Source organism: Microtus ochrogaster, linkage group LG9 (genome assembly GCF_000317375.1).
Source record: "Microtus ochrogaster isolate Prairie Vole_2 linkage group LG9, MicOch1.0, whole genome shotgun sequence".
Classification (NCBI taxonomy): Eukaryota; Metazoa; Chordata; class Mammalia; order Rodentia; family Cricetidae; genus Microtus; species Microtus ochrogaster.
The window spans coordinates 2,803,424-2,815,198 of NC_022034.1; the positions used below are offsets into that span (position 1 = coordinate 2,803,424).

Consider the following 11,775-nt stretch of genomic DNA (forward strand, 5'->3'; position numbering starts at 1 on the left):
TCTTGTAGACCAGGCTGGTCTTGAACTCACAGAGATCCGCCTGCCTCTGCCTCCCGAGTGCTGGGATTAAAGGCGTGCGCCACCATCGCCCGGCAGCAAGTTAGTCTTAACAACCTCCTGAAACAAAGACATGACTGCAAGGTGTTCATAACAACAGGCAGTCATAACAAGGTAGCCATAACAATGCTTTTGAAGCAAAGGTGGGGTTGTAAAATGGTTATTGGCTTGCTGAAGCATGTATCAGATCCTTTCTCTCACAGGGAACAAGTATGAAGGCTGTGGAATCCCTTCCAGAAAAGTTATGGTTCCTCATCTCTCCAGCCGGTTCCACTCCTTAAAGGTCCTGAAGAAAGGAAAATTTCTGTTTCAAGTAGAAGCCCTCCCAATCATACATTGCTCACATTCTTCAGGGATGGACAGTTCCAGCTGCCACACCTAAAGAGCACACTGACAGTTCAATAGCAAGGACACAGGTCTCTGGCAGACCTTTCCTGCTCCCAAGCTGTGTCCTCTTTTGAACCAAGCTCTCCTCCTAAACTCAGGCAGATTTCTTTGTAAAGGTCTTGTTAGCATGCATTATTTTTCACCCTGTTCATTATCAGCTTGGTTCTGGCACTAAATACTACCTGAGGCTTCTATGTGGCGCAAAGAGCTTGTAAGGGTAAACTAGAAGAAGAAAAGGGGGAATACTTAATATTTTTATATCTGTAATAATTTGAACACTGGTTTCTCTGCTTTTAGTATAATTTATCAAGTTGGACTTAAAATATACTTGTAATTTTTCTAGTGTTGGTCTAAGTACATTTCACCTACATATTAAAATATACTCAATACTTTTTCTAATTTAAACTCTTAAAGAGTATAATAGGCTTTTGGAATAAAGGGTATCCAATTTTCCATTTCACATAGATTTCATGCACCTTGAAGACTGGTGGTAGCATATTCCATTTTGTCTTTTTTTCAATGTTCTTGCCATTATGAATATAGGTGAATGTTGGTATAAAGATTTTGTCTTTAAACATAGTTATAAAGTCTACTAGTTGGTCTAAATTGTTTCATATCTGGTCAACTTCACCATTATTTACTTTCCTGCAAAGGTTCTTTATCAGCTTCTTGGAGTTCATTTGTCATAGAAAAAATGCAATATGTGATCTAAAATACCATGCATGCGCAAGTCTAATTAAAGTGTGCAATTGTAGTCTACAAACACAATAGAAAAAGCTTCTAATAGTTCTATTATTTTCCAATGAGCTGGATGGCTAAACAACACATCAAGTATTCCTAATAGTAAAAGAACCCAAAAATACTTTCTTATGATATTTCAAGGAAATTGTTGTCAGTTTTCTCTTTATTCGCATATTCCCTCATGAAAATGACTTTCTTAGCTGAATATTCATCCACTTACCTGTTTCATTATGTACCTCTGTAGGAATGTGTTACCGTGTTTCCTCATGAATAATGTGTTAGCATGGTAGAATTTCCCTTGAAAATCAGGGAACTAGAAGGAGGAGAAAGAGAAGATTAGATTACTAATAGAATTTTATTATTTATTTGCTTATTACTTTATTTTTCTGCTGGGGAAATCAAGCTTGGGGCTTCATACATGATAGGCAAGTTTACTCCCACAGACTTGCCCTCGGCACATCTTTCCTTTGCTCGTTATCTCTGTGACTACAAGTTTCATAGTTCACGGTTACAATTTCCCAGAATTCCATACTTTAACCATAATAAAAAAAAAGTAAATTTTTGCCATCTTAAATCTAAAGGAAGGTCTACCTTGTTCCTTCCATTTGAACAGTGAACCTATAAAACAAAAATATTATAAACTTCAATAAGATTTAATAAAACATTTATTAAATCATACTTCAAGTAGCATTTTATCCATTATTTATAAATATTATATGCCTTACTAGTCATATTAGTAGAAATGCTCCTATTTGGCATAGCCTAATTTGATAGCAATAACTATTCTCAAATATTATGAGTAAACAACTGAATTTCTGGGTTGGGCATCAGTCTGAAAATGGGCCAAAGATTTTTAACAAAACATGTAAGCAGCGAAAAGCAAGAAAGATAGTTAGAGAGAGCTTACAAGGTGAGGGCTTGCTATGTACATATGGAGGAGACCTGAAGTAAATTCTCGCGGCACACATTTAGAAGGTCAGTCGTGGTGGCGTGCACTTTTAACCACAAAGCTCCATAGCAAGACACACAGACCTCTCAAACTCAGCCCGATTATGCAGGATTGTGTAGCACAATTATTAAGTTCCTCAGCAAATGAGAGATCCTGGCTCATTAAAATAAAAGGAGGAAGACGGAGAAAAAAAGAAGCAGAGAAGAAGCAGACAGATTTGATGTCAACTTCTTCGTTGGAACAGTAAGCAGCCCAGGCTTTCCACAGGATGAAAGCTGAGCCCATTTACAGGGTGGGAGAGAAGAACACATAGGAAGTTATAGCTATTTTTTTGTGGTTTGACTAGGAGCAGGGTGGGCTGTTTTCCATCCTCAGGCATATTGTTTCGGCAGGTGAAGCCAATGGGTCAGGCTGGGGCCAAGCAATTCTTTATTGTCAAGTGGTTATTGCTCAGTACAGCCTGACTCAAGTCGTCATGACCTGAGGCTATTACCCAACGGATGACATCTGAAGAACAACACCTGAGTTTGGCCTCTGGCCTCCACACATGGGTACACATGTGTACAAGTGCACACACACACATACGACATACATATGAAAAGAAATACAAGAAAAGCAAAAAGGTCCATGTGTTTCATTTTTACAAGTATTTTCAGAGTCCAGCATCTGTCAGGGTCTGGCCTCAACAGGGTTTTCACGTTCCAGGGTGGGGGCATGTGGGTTAGAAATATTAGGGAGAAGGAACAGAGATATAAAAGGACAGAGACACAGAATAGAGTCCCAAGAGCAATACAGTGTATACTTCATATACCCCACTCCAAAAGGGGAGGGGGACGCAAAAGATTTCTTTACCAAGATACAAAGAACAAACAGAGCAATCACCTCTTCAGAACCTGAAGCATGCTGAGGTAAGTATCCTGCTGTTTGCACAGGGCAGGCAGCAAGCACACCCTAGACCAAGCATCCTGTAGGCAGTCACGTCCTGGCTCAAATTTCTTATTGTAACCTTGAAGGAGCAAGAATAGGCGGAACCCTCTGACCTTTGGTCATGGCAGAACGAATACATACACATGGGCTCTGACAATGTATACCACATGTTTGCCAGTGCCCACAAGGCCAGAAAAGGGCATCAGATCCCCAGGAGCTGGGAGGTTGTGAGCCTCCTGACATGGGTACTGGGAATAGAACTAGGGTTCTCTGGAAGAGCAGGAAACAATTTTAACTACTGAGTCATGTCTCCAGCTCCTTATATGTTTCTTGATAATAGAGAACATCAAAAGTAAGTAAGCTATGGCATGTACAACTGGATGCATTAGCAGAGCTTATTATAATTTCAATTTCTGTCACCCTTAAATGGATATTTCTAAAACTAGATCAGTAAAAGTTTCTTAACATCCCCTAGAATAAATAAACCAATAAATAAATTTTATGGAAAAATGACTCTTAGTGTGTGTGTGTGTGTGTGTGTGTGTGTGTGTGTGTGTGTGTGTATTTTGAGAATCCAACCCAGGTCCTTATGCTTACAGAGCAAACATAGAAGTGAAATGTATTATCTCCTCAGTATTCTTTAGACTCCTGCCTTCGATTTATTTGAGTTGATTTAAGGGGGTAGGAGGAGTCAGAATGAGTTGAGAGTGTAAGGATCATATAACTTGATGCAAGAAAAAGAATTTGAGGGAAGAAAAACACAAGTCATATCCTTTTATTAACAAAACATCCAAGGTCTAATTTAAACAGATAAACATTTTAGTCTACAGGAATGAGTCAGTGGTTCTATTGAAGTTGATACTGTTGTACAATATAATTGATTATAGATAATAACAATTGTGGGAGCCCACAGAAGTGAATTTATTCCACCTTGACTAAAGGGAGGTCGGAAAGTTCAGACCTGTTTTTGCTCCTTCAAGGTTATTTGACAGAAAATTTGACCCAAGGTGTGGCTACTAATGGGACATTTTGACCTATGGTGTGGTTACTTAGTGTTTGGATATTAAGAAGGTGATTACTTGGTTTGTTCCTTGCATGGCGGTAAAAATGTCTTTTGTCTTCCCCTCCTCTTTGGATTGGGGTATATAAAGCCTATGAGAAGTAAATGTGGGCAAATCTCAGTACTTACAGGACGCCCCCCTCAACTCTATCAGTTGTCTCTTGTATATTTCTTTTTTTTTGGCAGGGGGGTGGGGATAGAGACAGTGTTTCTCTGTAGCTTTGGAGCCTGTCCTGGAACTAGCTCTTGTAGACCAGGCTGCCCTCAAACTCACAGAGATCTGCCTGCCTCTGCCTCTGGAGTGCTGGGATTAAAGGCGTGCGCCACCACCAACTGGCATATATTTCTTTTTTAATCCTCATGCTTCCCTCCAAGTGCCAATGAATAAACCAGGCCACCTCCAAAAGAACTTTTAAAAATCCCTGAGAATAGATGGTAAGTGCTCTCACCCTCTCCAAAAAAATTCCCTTAGCCTATCAGGAATATATCAATTTAGGCATTTAAAGTGTATACCTACTTCAGTGTTATTGTGGCAAATAGATGAAATCTGTAAGTTAAAATTTTTACATAGTAGCAACAGAATTCTGAAAGCTCACAACAGTTCTCATTACAATTATCAAAAAAATGGTTATTTTCTAACAAAAGGAGCACTTAAACACAAAGTAATGATGAGATGGAAGCGTTAACTACCCTGATTTGGTCAGTACATGTTGCATCCCTGTACTGAAATATCATGCTTTAACCCACAAATATGTACACATATTTACATAACGGAATATGTACCCAAAGATGAAAATGTCAACTATCCTGATTTAATTATTTAACAATGTATATGTGTATCCGGTTGTTATGGTTCATCCCCAGAAATCTGAACAACTAAAAGAATTCCCTGTAATAGCTATCTTTTAAAAGTAAGTATTGCTATCAAAAAAAGGGCAAGGTTTTAAGTTTTATTGTTAAAACGGGAGACAAGAAGTGTAGCCTCAAAATAGCACGTTGTAGTGAAATGTCAGTCCTTTCTGCATTAATTTCAAAGATTCTACAAGGAAGCAAGACACAGTTGACCACAGAGGAAACTAAAGCTCAGAGTTCCAAAACTTGGTGAAAACTATCACGAGACTAAGGAAAAGTTAAGTGTATGGTTGAAAGAAATGTCTGCTGGAGTAATACACAAAACGACTAGGCACCCAGTTTGCATTGATGTGTATCAAAGGGAGATGGTGATGGCTTGTGTTTGTGTAAATACGTGCAATCCAAAGGTAGCATGTGGGGGATTGAAGGACTGGGGCTGCACTCAAGTCTCCCGTGCTGGCCCCCTGGATTTCCTTTGAACTCTTTTCATCATTACTCTATGTAGCAGTTTGTCTTTGTGTTGGTAGAAGGGAAAGGAAAAACACAGGAAACCAGCCTTTCGTTTCTAAATTAAAGCTCTGCTGTGCTGATTGCTCAAATGGCTTTTCAGAGGCAAAACAAGTGGGAACGCTAAAATTCCTTGTTTCTACAGACCAAGAACTGGGCCCACCACCACTACCATCACTTTTTGTAGTTCTCAGTAGTAAACAGAGCAGGTTTCAGTGTATTTTACAGATACTTTAAATCAGTGGTTCTCAGCTTGTGAGCCAAGACCCCTCAGGGGCAAAGGACCCTTTTGGAGGGGTCACCTAAGACCATCAGAAAACACAAATACTTACATTATGATTCATAACAGTAGAAAACTTACACTTATGAAGTAGCAACAGAAATAATTTTGTGGTTGGGGGGGTCAACACAACTTGAGGAACTGTATTAAAAGGTCGCAGCATTGGGAAGCTTGAGAACCACCGCCTTAAATGATCTCAGGGCTTTGTTTTGTTTGTTGTTTTCCAGTTTCGTTGCCATTTAGAGAAGATCATGGAAGATGAAAAAAATACAGGCAAAGGATGCAATGAGGGACCAATTGCCATGTAATTTCTCTACCTGGAGGAGTTGAGTCCTTAGCCTTCCACATTTTTCTGGACAGGAATCTAGGTTGAGATGTTAAACCCGCTGAAGTCCCGCCCTTTTCACACTACCCTATGCTGCCTCTACCGTTGGATGGGGAAACTGCAGGTAAAGGGTAAAGGCGAGAAGGCGGTGGGCTGGGGTAAGGTCCTGGTTAACTACCTGAGTTCAACTACTTGAAATTTTGTTTTAACTGAAAGAAAAAAGAAAAAAAAATAAAAAAATATCAGCACTCTTGTTCTATAATGAGAGAGCTAAATAGCTACCGCTGAGTACCTACGAAACTGAAGAACCGCTCTCGAAAACATAGCTCGGTCTCCCCTCCCCCATCTCGTTCCTCTGATGAAGGGTCTGTCACCCTAAAACATCCTCAGCGGGCTCTTTTACAAAAGACGCTCTCATCTGGGTCTCAGGGGTTCCTTTCTACCTTTTCTCTCTCTGGTCGTGAGGCCAAGCCACACTGGTACCTCAGGTGGACAGGACGACAACCCTCTTATGCTCGCATACGTCAGGGGGACCATCCCTGCCACCCCCTTCTTAGCTACACACAGTGGGAAGACCCTCGACGATAGTTGGGGGTAGGACGTGCCTTTGGAGGCGCTGGTGCACAGCTAATAGAAACCGAGGAGGAAATCGAGAGTGTCTGCTGCCCTCGTGGCGGCGCGAGTGCGGACACCGCACGCGTCTGCCGCTGCCCTGTCCGGGTGACAACTGGCCGAGTCCCCCACCCGGGACCGTGATGCTGCGGGCGGTGGGTAAAGGCAGCGCTGCGGGCCCGGAGGGCGGCGCAGAGGGCGGCGCTGGCGGCGTGAAAGGCGCCTTTGTGCAAGCCCGGGTGTAGGACCCGGGGAGAGCAGAGAGCTGACCGAGACCTGGAGTCGGGGGACAGAGGCGTCCGGCACTCAGCCGTCGGATCTCCAGCAGGACACTCGGGTAGCGCAGTGGAGATGGTCTGAGGCGGTGGCCAGGGGCCGGGAGTGGGAAGAGAGCAGTTTCGAGGAAGTTGGGGGAGAGGGACTTGTCTCCCCGCCCTCTCCCCCTAGGTGGCAGAGGCCCCACTGGCTAGCAGGGTGCAACCACTGGCCCCGGAGCTCACTCCGGAACCGGCATCTGGAGAGCGGCCCCCGGGTGGAGCCGCCCGCCTGCCGCCCACCTGGGGCAGAGCGGCGGGCGGGCGGGCGCGGCGAGGCCTCCCTTCTGCGCCCCGGCCGCGTGGCTTGCGGCTTATTTTCCCAGCTGGCAAGCGTCGCGCTGCAGACAAGGGAATGCCTGTGGTGAGTTGTTTATTTTGTTGAAGTTTGCGGTGGGCCAGGAGGACGTGGGGGGCGAGCGGCAGGCAGCGGCGGGGACTGTTTTGTTTAGGTCTCGGTCCACCTGTGTGGTATAAATCTGCCAGGCTCGGGGCGGTGGGGCCCAGGGTGAGAAAGCCCTGGCGTTCCAAAAGCTCCTGACCACGTTTCATTCGCATTGCCTGGAACTGACTACAGTCAATGCAGGCTGCCCCCCACCCCCAGCCTTCTATGGACGCTTCCCAAGGGACAGTCGTCGCCCCTGTCGCCCCTGACCCGGGGACAGCTGGCCACTGAACTTTCCCCAGCTTCCCACTCCCACTCCTTGAGGGCAGTGGAGCTGAGGATTTGGTGTGAAAGGAGCCCAAAAGAGAGAGAAAATTTGTCCTGGGGATTTTTGGTGTGAAGTTCGTTCAGGGGTGTCGGATCATCCTGTTTGTGCAAACTGGGATCCTGAGTCGGCCAATTTCCCAGATTAGGCTGGTGAAGGGCTAGTGGGCTGGCTCCTGAGGGAGCCCATAGGAACCCCTGGGGCTGATGTTAGTCACAGCCTCAGCTTCGTTTGCCTGGAAGAAAAGCCTAAATACATTAGTGAGAGGGTAAAGCTTTTAAGGCCTTCTTGGGAGTGAGTGGCTGGCTAATGAGAGGTTAATTTTGTTTCGAAGGGAAGGCAGCGCTGGTTTCCTGAGATAAATGGACAGGAAGCGCATTACCTCCAAGCACTGGCAAGCGGCTTCCAAATGCTTTTTGCACCTGCTGCTTCTCTAGCCCTGCGAGCCAGAGGCGAGCCGCACTGGAGTCTGTAGGGATCAAGGGGCCTCGGCTGTAAGCGCGGGTTATGAACCTCCTGCGCTCTGCTCTCTGCGGTCTCTGTCTCCTGGGGCTCAGCGCTTACACGGAGCCCTCGGGCTCTTCTCTTACACCTAGGTCCTGCGTGTTCCGGAGCTCGGGGGCATCCTGATCTCGCTGAGCCCCTTCCAGGTGCTGAAGGGTTAAGAATGATGTAAGTACCAGCCAGAAGCTACACGCCTCTGGGCTCCTGGACTCTGGGCTATTCCAGCCTGATTTTCAAACACTGTGGAGCAGTGAACAGCAGGGGAACCCTTACTCCAGAATGGGTAGCACAAATCTCTTACTGCAGGCTTCTCGGTCCTGGGTGAGCTGTTAGGCAGAGATCCTCATGTTAGGTTTCTGGATATGGAGATAAAGTACCTGGGGAACAGTTCAGACTCCGTGTAAAGGTCCAGGACATGAGACTTCGTGTTTAGAATCTATTAACGTTTCTGGCATCCGTTTTAATTTTACGTATTTGCATGTCCATGGCGTGGTATACTTGGCTGGGTCTTCTGGATGTACAGTTCTGGTCTCATCATTCCTTCTTTTGGGGGGAGGGAGAGAAGAAGAATTGAAGTGGTAAGACACAGGGTGGATTTTTGGGTTGCTCGAATTGCCAATCACCTCGGTTTTTCCCCCTAATTAAAGTGTAAAACTTTTAGAATCATCAAAATTTTGTTCTAGCTTCCTCCCTGGGTTTTTCTTTGCACAGTCGCAAATTCTGCTTAAACTTGCCGCACACAAGCTTGAAAAGTGACTGCCCTATAAACGATCATTCAACATGCCCTTGATTTCTAAGCTGATTTCAAATCTTGCTAACAGTCCAGATTCACTCCCCCCGAGTGTGTCAACGGACCTAATGTCATAAAAATAGGAACCACCTTGTGGGTTAATTGTAATTAATTGTAATATATATACATATATATTCTCTAGCAGCTGAACACTTACGCAGTAATAAAAAGTGAATTGTTAGGCATACAAGTCTTAAGCTTGTCAAATTTTACAACAGAAGAGCAATAAAACACCTTAGAGATGACTATTTTCCTCTGAACAGCTTTTTTCTTTAATCAGGATTCTCAGCAACTCGAGGGTGCCCTCTACTGATAAGACTATCTAAAGTCCCACGTTGTTTCAGAGGAAAGTCATCAGCAGAAAGACCCAAACCAAATTGAATGTATTGATCTTTAACTTTTTGGTTTTATGAAGTTTGATAGTAACGTAAGTTACCTTTGTAGGATATAATTAAATATTGGGGTAAGAAAACTCTACATTTCGCTGTTAGCCAGCTAGCTTAAAGGACTTTAAAAAAAAAAAGCTTTATGTGTAAGAATGTTTTTTTTTTTGCCTGTATGTCTATGCACTCTGTGTGTGTCTGATGGCTATGAGGGTGAAGGGAATTCAGATCCCCTGGAGCTAAAGTAACAGGCTGCTGTGAGCTGCCAGTAGACACTGGAAGAGCTGCCAGTGCTCTTAACCAGTGAACCATCTCTCCAGCCCCAAGCTAAAAGGACTTTTAAGAAGAGTATCATGTGCTCACTCTTTCAAAGACATTTATTAGTATTTTCTGAACTGCATTTCGTGGATTATATGTAGTAACTGCAAGATGATAAAAAAAATTGCTCTGATAGCATTTAGTATGCACCATTAGGTAAAATTGTCAGATATATTCCAGCCCCCCCCCATGAAAAGTCATTTCTCCAGGCAATGCTGAAGCTATTATTAAGCATATTAAAGATAGACATAAGGCTTGGATTATATCTTGGGTAGTGAAAGGTGTGTTTAGCACTTGAGTCATCTGGGCACGTAATAAGTAATGAAAAATTATAGTAAAAACAGATAGGTCTCTTTCATTAGGGACCTAGTGGTTTGAAGAATTCACACTGTGTCTAATGAGTGAGATGGTGAGACCTAAAGCCTTGCCCCCCAATTATCCTGGTCCATTGATTAGCACATTGTAACATGTGGAATATTAATGTGTCTGTGGTTGATAGGAGATTTCTAATTAGAGATTCTGAGTAATGCGGCAGGTAAAGTTGCAAACTGTAATTTAGATTGCAGTAAGTGCATTTTAAATGGCAATCCTCAACCGTTTGGGGAATGGCAGAGGCAAGGGGAGGGTAAAGTGGTTCCTAGCCCTGACGCCATTCTCCAGAGGAGATACCACTTCACACTAACTGATAACAAATTGGTGCCTGTCCTCAACTCCACAAGCCCCTTCCTAACCCTTGGCTATTGTTTGTGGGGGTTTGCCCTTGGTTTTGGAGGACAACTCAAGTAGAAACAGACCTACCATTGGCTTATTTTAATAGACTTGATATTTGTGGAAAAGCCACTGAGCAACAAGAAATCATGGCGATAATTGCACTGCATAAAAACTCACCACTCTCATTAATCTAATTACCTTGTAACCGAACACGTTGAAGTTTGCCCAATCCCTGACTCCCGCTCTCAGCTTTGAAGTGGGGGAGGGGGGGTCAAAGAAACCAAAACACCAGCGCCTCACGCAGCTGCCGGCGAATTCCGCCGGGAGCTCGCAGGTACCCTTCTCATTTCGTCCATCTGCTGCGGACTTCGGGCGTCATTTGAGTATCTAAGGCGGCTCGGCTGGACTCTGGTTTTACCTAGAAACCCCGACAAGTTTGCTAAGAGGTTCAGCAGATGTGATTGGCTGAGGAGAGGAGGGGGAGACCTGCTTGCTACCCAGAGCTCAGGGAAAGTGCTGGCTTCCTGCAAGCGGCTGGAGCCAGCAGGGCCGGGAAGAGGAGGAGAAGGGGGAGGTCATTAAAAACCAACAACGAACAAAAAAAAAAAAAAAAAAAAAAAAAAAAAAAACTAGGAGGAAGCTGAACCTGAGCTCATTAATTCAAGGAGAGGTTAAAGGCCGGTTCTCCTGGAACGCGGGCCAAGCGAAAGTCGCTGTCGCCCTTTTCTATTGGGTACCAGAAAGCCGTGATCAGGGGGAAAGGGGGTGGAGGAGAAAAAGCCCAAGGAAGCCGGCGGCAGGAGGCTGGGCCCTAACGAAGCTGCCCCACCCGCAGGCGGCGGACGCGGAACTTGAGTGAGACGCACAAGGGCGGTGCGGGGGCGGGAGGCACGCTTGCAGCCAATGGGAAGGGGAGGAGGAGCGCGGCCGGGGGCGGGACCTGCGCGGATTGGTGGAAACTCGAGGGGGCGGGGCGAGAGTGAGGGACCGAGATTGATTGACCGCGCAGGCCACGGGTGCGGAGCTCTCCGGGCCGCTGGCTGCCACGGCTGGTGAGGTCCGGGCGATCCACGCGCGCCGAGCCCACGCCAGCCGGGGGCCCGGCCGCCCGCGCTCCCGCGCCTGCTTCCGGCGTTCTCTCACGGTCTTTGTATCTTTCCTCCCGCCCCGCTCTGCCTACCGCGTCCTACCGCCGCGATGTGTCCGCGCCCCGTGGCCACCTCCCTCCGCCCGCGACGCCCGGTTCCTTGCGGCGGCCGTGGCTGCTCTCGGACGCTGGCCTGAAAGGAAGAAGAGGAGGAAGCGAGGCGCGCCCCCCGGCCCATGCCGCAGCCAGAGGCCCGGCCCA

General features: G+C 45.6%; 1 long non-coding RNA gene across 1 annotated transcript; it reads left to right on the top strand.

Moving 5' to 3' along the window:
• Positions 1–6,646: 6,646 nt before the first annotated feature.
• On the top strand, positions 6,647–11,775 carry LOC106144236. Its single transcript, XR_001229309.2, has 3 exons — positions 6,647–7,375; positions 8,318–8,393; positions 11,715–11,775. It is a non-coding gene; the product is annotated as an uncharacterized LOC106144236 (long non-coding RNA).